Genomic DNA, 9474 nt, shown 5'->3' with positions numbered 1-9474 from the left:
CAATCATGTCATCAACATGATCATTTTCAATTATCAGGTAATACAAATGCATTACTTTTTACTATTCCCTAATCCACCTAATGCCTTACACAGAATAAATTCTCAATAAATATTTTTAAACTGATGTGTCTACGATTCTAATTCAATATAAGAAAATCTGTGTATATAATATACTAACAGGCTAAACTAAAACAAAACTATATAATCTTTTTAATCCAGGGTAAAAGGTAAAAATATACATTCTTCATTTTATTTATATGTAAAATTGGAGATGGAATGTCACATAACTTAAAATATCTATTTTGAAGTAAAAATTGTCATCATGGTCAATGAAAACTTTCTAGAAATATTTCTTTAATAGATATTATAGATCTGGCACAATAAAACAAAACTGATACAACATAGTAAAAAAATGAGACCGATCTGTAGTAATCAACATCTTTCTGATTCATGCCACCCTATACTGCTTTAGCTCACCTTCTATCAGAAGTTCCCATATGCATCCCATATGGGAGTGTGGGATGTAGGCTTTGGATTCCATGACTACCAAGGTCTTCCTCATCATTGGTTACATCCACTGGGAAGCAGCCTCCCCCTACTTCTAGATCTCCTGCAGTTAGTTGCCCTTGGAAGTCACTCTCTCTCAGTAGGCACAGATATCACCTCAGTAGGCATGGATATAGCTCAGTGCTAAGGGCACAGTTACCCATAGCAGCTCATGATAATGCCAGACCCATTACCACTCACCAGTGCTGGTATCACCATGTCCAAAGCAGGCATGGCTACCGCCTTGGGTCACAGAACACCAGCACCACGCTGCATAGAAGTTGCAAGAACTTCTCTCTGCAACTTTTTCAACATACCATTACTTGATTTACACTACCCTGACCTGTATAGATCATAGAGGTTTCTGAGAGAAAACAATTTTTGATAGTGATCAATTTTTGTAGTATTAATGGGAGATGCAAATAAAAACAAAAATTAGATGTTCTTTCTTCTTTTTTTTTCAGCCACAATCAAGTCTTATAACACCCAGAGAGATGTTCTTTACCTAATAAAGTAGTAATAAAGTTGTAAATTGATGAATTTCTTTTGGAGCTTAAGTATCTTTCAAGAATCACAACATTCACACTTTTAAACTAGTAATTTCACCTCTGGGACGTTCCTGGAAAAATAATGCAACATGGAGAAAAGGTTGCATAATGAAAATGTTATCCCAGCATTATTGATCATTGTGAAAAGCAAAAACAAATTACATTCTCAAAAATAGGAGAATGAGGCCCCGTGCAGAGGACCACACCTGTTACCCCAGCACTTTGTAAGGTCCAGGGAGGAAGAGCACTTGAGCCTGGGAGTTCAGGACCAGCCTGGGCAACATAGTAGGACCTTATCTCTACAAAAAAAAAGAAAAAAAAAATTAGTTGAATGTGGTGTGCGCGCCTGTAGTCCCTGTAGTCCCACTTGCTTGGAAGGCTAAGATGGCAGGATCACTTGAGTCTGGGAGGTCGAGCTTAGAGTGAGCTGTGATTGAGCCATTGCACTATAGCCTTGACCACAGAGTAAGACTCTGTCTCAAAAATAAATAAGAGAATAAGTACATTAATTCTGAGTGACTGACTGCAGCAGTAAAAGATATAAGCAACTTAAAAATAAACAATAGCATATTTCTCTTAATGTCCACATAAATATATAAAAAGTTTAAAAAGGAATATATAAAAATTGTATTTGTTACTGTGACAGGGTTGTAGGAATCATTTTTTTTTCTCCAGTTTTATCTTTGAGGAATTGCTGCTTTACTTTCTAAATTATGACTTCAAAATAAAGTGAAAGATAAATAATGACAACTTATGATTTTTTTAATTAGAAAAATTACACACCTCCTACATTGAGAGTTAGCCTTAGTAGCCTGAAGCTAGTATACTATCAAATGGCAAATTGCCAACTGTTATATTAATCAGAAGTTCAAATTGCTCCTAACATCCTGGAAATCTGGTTGAGTTTCTTTCAAACCTCCTGCTGAATTTCCTGGCTTTTTTACCAATTGTATTTCATTCAATAAAACCGGCCAGGGTTCTTGGTCAATAAGGAGACACACAGATCCTTCTCCATGGCGCTTGTCTAATATCTCTGCAACTCAGCCGGAGGGAACAGCCCTGTAATTGTGAATCACCTTCTAAACTTCTGATAAAGTCAACTTGAAATAACTACTGTTGTCAAGCATAAGCAAAGAGCTGCTGGAGATATTTAAATCACACTTTTACTGTTCAAAAAGATAGCCCGTTTTACACCATACAAATTGTTTCTTTGTACAGAGCTTAACTGTTTACTAAATGCTTCCTACTCCTCAATTCAGACAACAACCCTGTGAAATGTGAATATTGTTGCCCTGATGAATAGATGACTAATGAGTATTGCCGGTTGTAAGGTGTTCCAGTGGGACTTTAGAAAATAGTGGAAGGAATTTGAAAGTCCACAGATAGAGAGGAAGATTTGGATTCTCACAATAATGGGCTGGATGAACCCCTAAGACAAACTATTGATGATTACTATCATTGTGATCATTATTGCCCCAACCTGCTGTGACCTGAAAAAAACTAAACTACATTAATACAGTGTTCATTTTTTTTTAACATAAACATTTAAGATTATGATTGTCTAATGCCTGACACTTTCACATATGAATACCTATGAAGTCCTGTGTTGGTGCAAATCATTTTTTTCTATAACAGCAGAACTTTAATGCTTATCCAGTAATGGACTGAATGTTTGCATCCCCCCAAAATTCCTGTGTTGAAGTCCTAATACCCAGCTTGATGGTATTTAAAGGTGTGACCATTTGGAGATGATTAGGTTTGGAAGAGGTCTTGAAGGTGAGGCCCCCATGATGGAATTAGTGCCCTTATAAGAAGAGAAAAATATACCAGAATGTTCCCTCTTCCTTGTGAAAATGTAGCAAGTAGGTAGCCATTTGCTAGCTAGTTGATCTTGGACTTCCTAGTCTCCAGAACTGTGAAGAATAAGTGTCTATTGCTTACTCCACCCATGTTATGATATTTTGTAATAGCAACCTGAGAAGACTAATACATCCTTAAAAAATAACCTCTTGGTTGGATCTATCATTCTCAACTGGTGTGGTTATTTTATTCTTGATTCTGATATCTAGATGACTTGTCACTGTTCTAGCTTCATTGTAAGCATTCATTTGGAAACCCACCTTCAATGTTTTCATCAGAGTTTTTAATAAAAGGATAGAAAACTATAAAGATTCTCCTTTAGTTTCACAACAACACAGGGTTTTATCTGTTTAATGAGTGAATACTACCTTATAACATATGACATTGGTGTCTGCATCTTGTCATCTAAAATAGAACTTTCCAAATTGTTTTTAGTAATAAAACTTTATTAAAATAAATTTTGTTTCAAAATAGTGAAATAAAAATAAATAGAAGCAGAGTTTCTCTGGTCCAAGGTAGAGGGTATGGTGAGGGGCCCGTGTCCTTACCTCTTTGCCTTCCTGTAGCAAAGAGAAGTCAACGAAGGAAGGGAAGGCTTCTGAGAGACTCCTGAGGTATCTATATGGATATCCAAAGCTTTTCAAGTTGCACCAAGAAAACCCCTGCATTTATAAGGCACTTTGTCAAACGCACTGCTGAAATCAAGGCATGGACTTTCTCCTGACTTACCTATAAAATGCACACACACACACACACACACACACACACACACACACACACACACACACGGTGAGTTTCTCTTGTTTTGTCCTTGGCAAGCCCATGCTGATCCAAAGTAATCATTGCTTTCTTTTATAAATGCTCACAGGACATTTTTTCCAGATTATATTAAGGGAGAGTGTCAGACTTGTTGTTCTATAGCTTCCAGAGTCTACAATTTCTACATTAAAAAAAAAATAACATCTCCAGTCTCTGACACCTCTTCTGTTCTCCACCTGTAACACCTGTGAGTTCTTTGTGAATTCTGGTGTATAATTAATTTATCCAGGGCAATGGTTCTCAAAAATGACTGCATATTAGAATCCCCCTGGGAGATTTTTAAAAATGCCCCTGCCTGGGTCCTCACCTTAGGCCAATTAAATCAGAATCTCTGCAAGTATTTTTAAAAGCTTCTCTTGTGATTCTAATATGCAGCCAGGGTTGAGAACTAGTGCTCTAAAACTGACTTAAATTAATTTTAAATACTTACATGTTCCTTTACCATTCATTCCCTTTCCATAAGCTTCAGTCTCTGTTTCTTCATTTTCTCATTGAATATCCTTCTTTATAATTCAGAAGTTAAAATAAAACCTAAATTAGCAGTTTTACTTCCTTTTTGTCACTTGTTAACCTAACCCTAGCCTACCCCTAAGTTATAGCCTATGCTTTCTGGATTCATTGGTTGCAAATATAGTTTAAAACTCTCTTTAAGTTCTTTGCATATTTCTCAAATCTCTCTTAAATAAAACAATTTCAACAGATTTTTAAAAATCATGTGACTTTTACTTATCTTTTAACCTCACCCACTTGCTTTTTGTCATGTTTCCACCTCTGGTTTTATAGATTCCACACTTAGCAAGAAAATTCCCTTGCTACATTCCAGTCACTATCCAAGCAGGTTTCAATAACAATTATTGCATTATCTTTTCTTTGTTGTATTACAAATCTGAGTTCACTTTGTGTTTGTTCTCTAGTGTCGTCTTATCAATATCATACTCCACAAATACTATTTCTAATTCTGTCCACTGCATTTTCTATTTAAGAATTGCTGGGTACCACTTGTACTGTTTGAAGATTCTATATGATAGTTTGGAATTTATGAAGTCCGTTCATGTGTATAATTTATTCCCTTTGTGTTTTGTTTTTGCAGTTCCAGCTGGACAGTATTCTACTTTTTCCTAGAACTTCACTGGTAATCATTTTTACTCAATGTTACACATTATTCTGAGAAATGCTCTACTTTCTCAGGAGCCTATGCAAATTTAAGCTATACTCCAGAAAACACTATCCTCTTTTCAACGTCATCTACATAGCCAGCTATTCCCATAACAAGACGGCTCTTCTCTTTAAAACCATGACCCCCAAATAGAATAAATGACCAAAAATCTTTTCATGTACAGCCATGTAAAAGATCACGAAGTCCTTAAAACTTTACCCCCCCTCCCCGTGCTAATGGTGGCTTTCTTATTGACTTCCCCATGAAGGAGCTGAAGATGTGGTTTCTTTCAAAAGCATATATTCTTGGAAAACAACGCACTTCCTGCTAAGCCCTGCTAAGCACCCACACTATGAAATTAGGTACCAACCAACACAGTAGGATTCCAGACCAAGTGAGATTTCTTACCTTGGGAGTAACTGTCTATCATTCTGGCTATAGTTAGTTTTGGTTTACTGCTTTTTTCTATTCTGAAGGTCTTTCTTCCCAGGAAGACTCTCTAACTTGGTGCTTAAAACAGTGTCCACATTTTCTCTTCCTTTGTCATATTTCTATTTGTAAACTTTGAAACTCCAATTTTGAGCCACATTTACCTCCCAAAATTCTTTCATACTGACTTTGGTTTCCTCTACATGCCATTCTTTTGCTCAAAAAGCCAAAAACCGCAGAAAAAAACTCCTTGGTGTACACAGCCCTTGGGGCTCCAGAAGAACTTTTGCAGTTTCTCTAGCAAACTGCAATCCATTGTCCTCCATGTCATGTACATGTTTTGTCTTAGTCTGTTTTCTGCTGCTGTAACACAATACCACAGACTGGGTAATTTATAAAACAAGTTTATTTTGCTCACTGTTCTGGAGGCTGGGAAATCCAAGTGCATGGCACTGGCATCTGCTTGACTATCTGTTGAGGACCCTCTTGTTGCATTATCCCATGGCAGAAAACAGAAAGAAGCAAACTTGAGACAAAAATGGGGCTGAATTTATCCTTTCATCAAGAGCCAACTCCCAAGATAAGTAATCCATTCCTGTGATAATCCATTCATGAGGGTAGAGCCCTCATGGCCTAATCACCTCTTACAGGTCCCACCTTTCAACACTGCTGTATTGAAGAATAAGTTTTCAAAACATGAACATTTTAGGGACACATTCAAACCATAGCACACTGACTGCCTGCTGCCTTTTATCTCCTTTTGGGGAAATTTACCAACTATACCTGTTCACATTCTTTGCCTTTGTTTTTAAGAGCTGCTATTCTGAAAGTTAGCAATTAGTACCTATAGTGTGGTGACAGGGAAACAGTCCAAAGTTTGGGAAGCCAAAGATTCCAGTTCTCATCACTCCCATTAAACTGAATTATCTTGAGAAAACCATTCCAATGTCTCTAAGAGTCAGAGACCAAGCGATTCTCCTGCCTCAGTTGAGTAACTGGGGCTACAGGTATAGGCTACCATGCCCAGCTATAAATAGAGTCTTAGTCTCTGACTCTATAAAATGGGTGGAGAGGAAATTGGATTAGGCAGGATTTTCAACTTTATTTATTGACATTTTTAATCCGTAAGACCTGTCCCATGAAATTTTACTGAAAACCTCAAAATATAAAGGAAAAAGAAGAACTGAGGTTGAAGTAGAGCTGAGCCTCCCCTGTTAAGTGCTGACCACCTTCCCATCCCACTCACTTCATTCCTCCTTATGGCTGCTCACTGCCATCAAAGCACCTCCCAGTCTGCACACAGAACCATGTGAAAACAAATCAGAGGTTCTCAAAAGTTAGTGTGTGCAGGAATCATCTCAAATTTTGCTAAAAGAGCAAAACAGGCCAGGCGCAGTGGCTCACGCCTGTAATCCCAGCACTTTGGAAGGCTGAGGCAGGTGGATCACCTTAGGTCAGGAGTTTGAGACCAGCCTGGTCAACATAGTGAAATCCCATCTCTAGTAGAAATACAAAATTAGCTGGGCATGGTGGCAGACACCTTTAGTCCCAGCTACTCGGGAAGCTTGAACCCGGAAGGCAGAGATTACAGTGAGCCGAGATCGCGCCACTGCGCTCTAGCCTGGGTGACAAAGCAAGACTCTGTCTCAAAAATAAATAAATAAATAAGCAAATTAATATGCAATCTCCCTCAAAAAAAAAACCTAGGAGTTTGCCATTTATCATTTTTAGATTGGGATTAAGGATACAGAATAGTAAAATAACATCCTAAAAAATATTAAACCGAGTGAATTCTGAAGTCTCTTCAACTTCCTTTGGTAAGAAATCAGTAAGAAGTCAAGAAAATCCATCACATATCCTGATTCAGTAGCTTTTCACCTGTCCAGTTGTGATACTGGACAAATTACTTTTTTTGTCTCATCTATAAAATGAGGATATTCATTATAATGACCACCTCAAAGAACTATCACCAGGACTAAGTAATCTAGTTTACGTCAAATACTCAGAACAATGCCTACAAGTATATTTAAAATTCAACAAATATTAGTTATGGTCTATTAAGCAAAGCAGAATACAAACTACACAAACGATCTAAAATTCTATATGTTAGTGTATTCCACACACCACTTAGCCACTTCCTTTCTTGCTGTATGTTCTGTCACTTGCCTCTGTACCACTGGGCTCCAGGTTGCCAATTTTTTTTTGAGCCTTAGTTTTCCCATCCTTAAAATGGGATTAATACTATTGATTCACTCTAGCTAAGAGAGCTGTTACTACAGAAACAAAATGTTTAAATGCTGCTTGCAGACCTTTAGAAGAAAGATGCTTTGTTATACACCAAGAATTATTTTGATATTTAGTATGTTAATATAATTTTCATCAGCATCTTAGAAAACTATCTTATTTATGCATGCAATTAGTGGAATGGAATGTGGAAAATAGTGGGCAGTGGTAAAACACAGGCCATTTTCCTGAGTGAAAAAAGGCCCATAACTCACAGGAGATGGATTGAGATGTGAAGGTCACTCACTTATTCACAGGAATAAATTATACTATATCATCAAGTAAGTTTCTTCAGCCAGTCGTAAAGAAGAATATGACTAAGTAATTTACTCACAAATGATGGTTGTAAGCCACTCACATTCTAACAAATCAAATTACAGCATCCAGACCACCTAGTCATGCTCGCAGAGTTTCCAAATGAGGAGTGGGGAGCAGAGACACAGCCACTTTGTTGGCTTCTCAGTTCATACAAAGACCATTCCTGTTCATGACTGAAGATCAACACAGGATATTTAAATCGCTCTTCAAGCAGAAACAACTCCACTTTGATTCTGTTCTTGAATATCAAGGATCATACTTTTAAAGCTGAGTGCACAGATGAGGTATCTGCAAGGTCTGTGCAGAGCCCTTGTGTATTGGCATTGAGACTGAAGCCTTGAAGTATAGTCTATCTTTGCTGAACTAACTGGGTTGGAGGAATAGATTTGGGCAGATGTAAACATCTTTAGTTTGGCGGGCTGAGAGGAGGCAGCTCCTAACAGGGCACACAACAACAAAAATAGACAACAGCCTTAGTCTGTTAGCGTGGCTATTACAAAACACCTGAGATTAGGTAATTTATAAAGAACACAAATTCATTTCTTACAGTTCTGGAAGCTGTGAAGTTCAAGATCAAGGTGCCAGCACTTGATTTGGTGAGGGCCTTCTTGATAGGACTTTACATGGCAGAAGGCAGAAGGGTAAGCTAGCCAAATTACAAAATTTCTTTTATAAGGGATTTAATCCCATTAATGAAGAAGGTGTTCTCATGGCCTAATCACTGCTTGAAGGCCCCACTTCTTATTACCTTTTTTTAATATGAGTAAAATTAAATTCACCTGTTAACTCCTGAATTTTGGAGAAGACACGTTCAAACTACTGAGGTAGGATGTATCAGACCTATTTTCACAGATGAACGAACTGAAGCTCAGAGGGGTTAATTCATTTGCCTGAGTTTACATAGCTCAGTAAATGTCATTGAAAAAATTATTCCAGGTTTGTCTGTCTCCAAGGCCTGTGCTCTTTCTAACAGCCTATTATGCCTCTCCGGGTAATCTGTGATGACAAATACCTTTCTTCTTGGGTGCGAACTCCAACTGGTAGATCTCATCTCAGCAGAAAGAGAGCCATGATGGGTTAGAAATCCCTACCAAGAGTGAGAGTTTGGAGAATGGGTGCCATGCTAATTGCTTGCCACCCCTGATTTAGCCCGACTTTCTAATGCAACAGATAAGGAACCTGAGAACCTGAGGGATGAATTGAGTGGCCCAGAGTCCTGTGATATCAAGCAGCATAGTCACAGTTAGAATCCACATCTACTGCCTGTGGACAGACCTTCTCTCTCTACCCCAGGATACTAGTAATAAGAAATTATGTCATCATTTGCACACCTCTGACCTTACCAATGTGCCTGGCACTTACTTCCACCAGTTGTCCAACACATTTAGTGTATTGTCTTTCACCAAAAACAATGAGACAATTTTATATCACTATTTTTGTTCTGTTTTATCTTACCTGTATATATGTATGCTTTTACTGTTAAGAATTCAAATACAGAAGTATAGATGGTAAAAA

This window comes from Sapajus apella, unplaced genomic scaffold (assembly GCF_009761245.1).
Source record: "Sapajus apella isolate SASKATOON/1434 unplaced genomic scaffold, GSC_monkey_1.0 scaffold18, whole genome shotgun sequence".
Taxonomy (NCBI): domain Eukaryota; kingdom Metazoa; phylum Chordata; class Mammalia; order Primates; family Cebidae; genus Sapajus; species Sapajus apella.
This window is presented reverse-complemented; position numbering follows the sequence as displayed.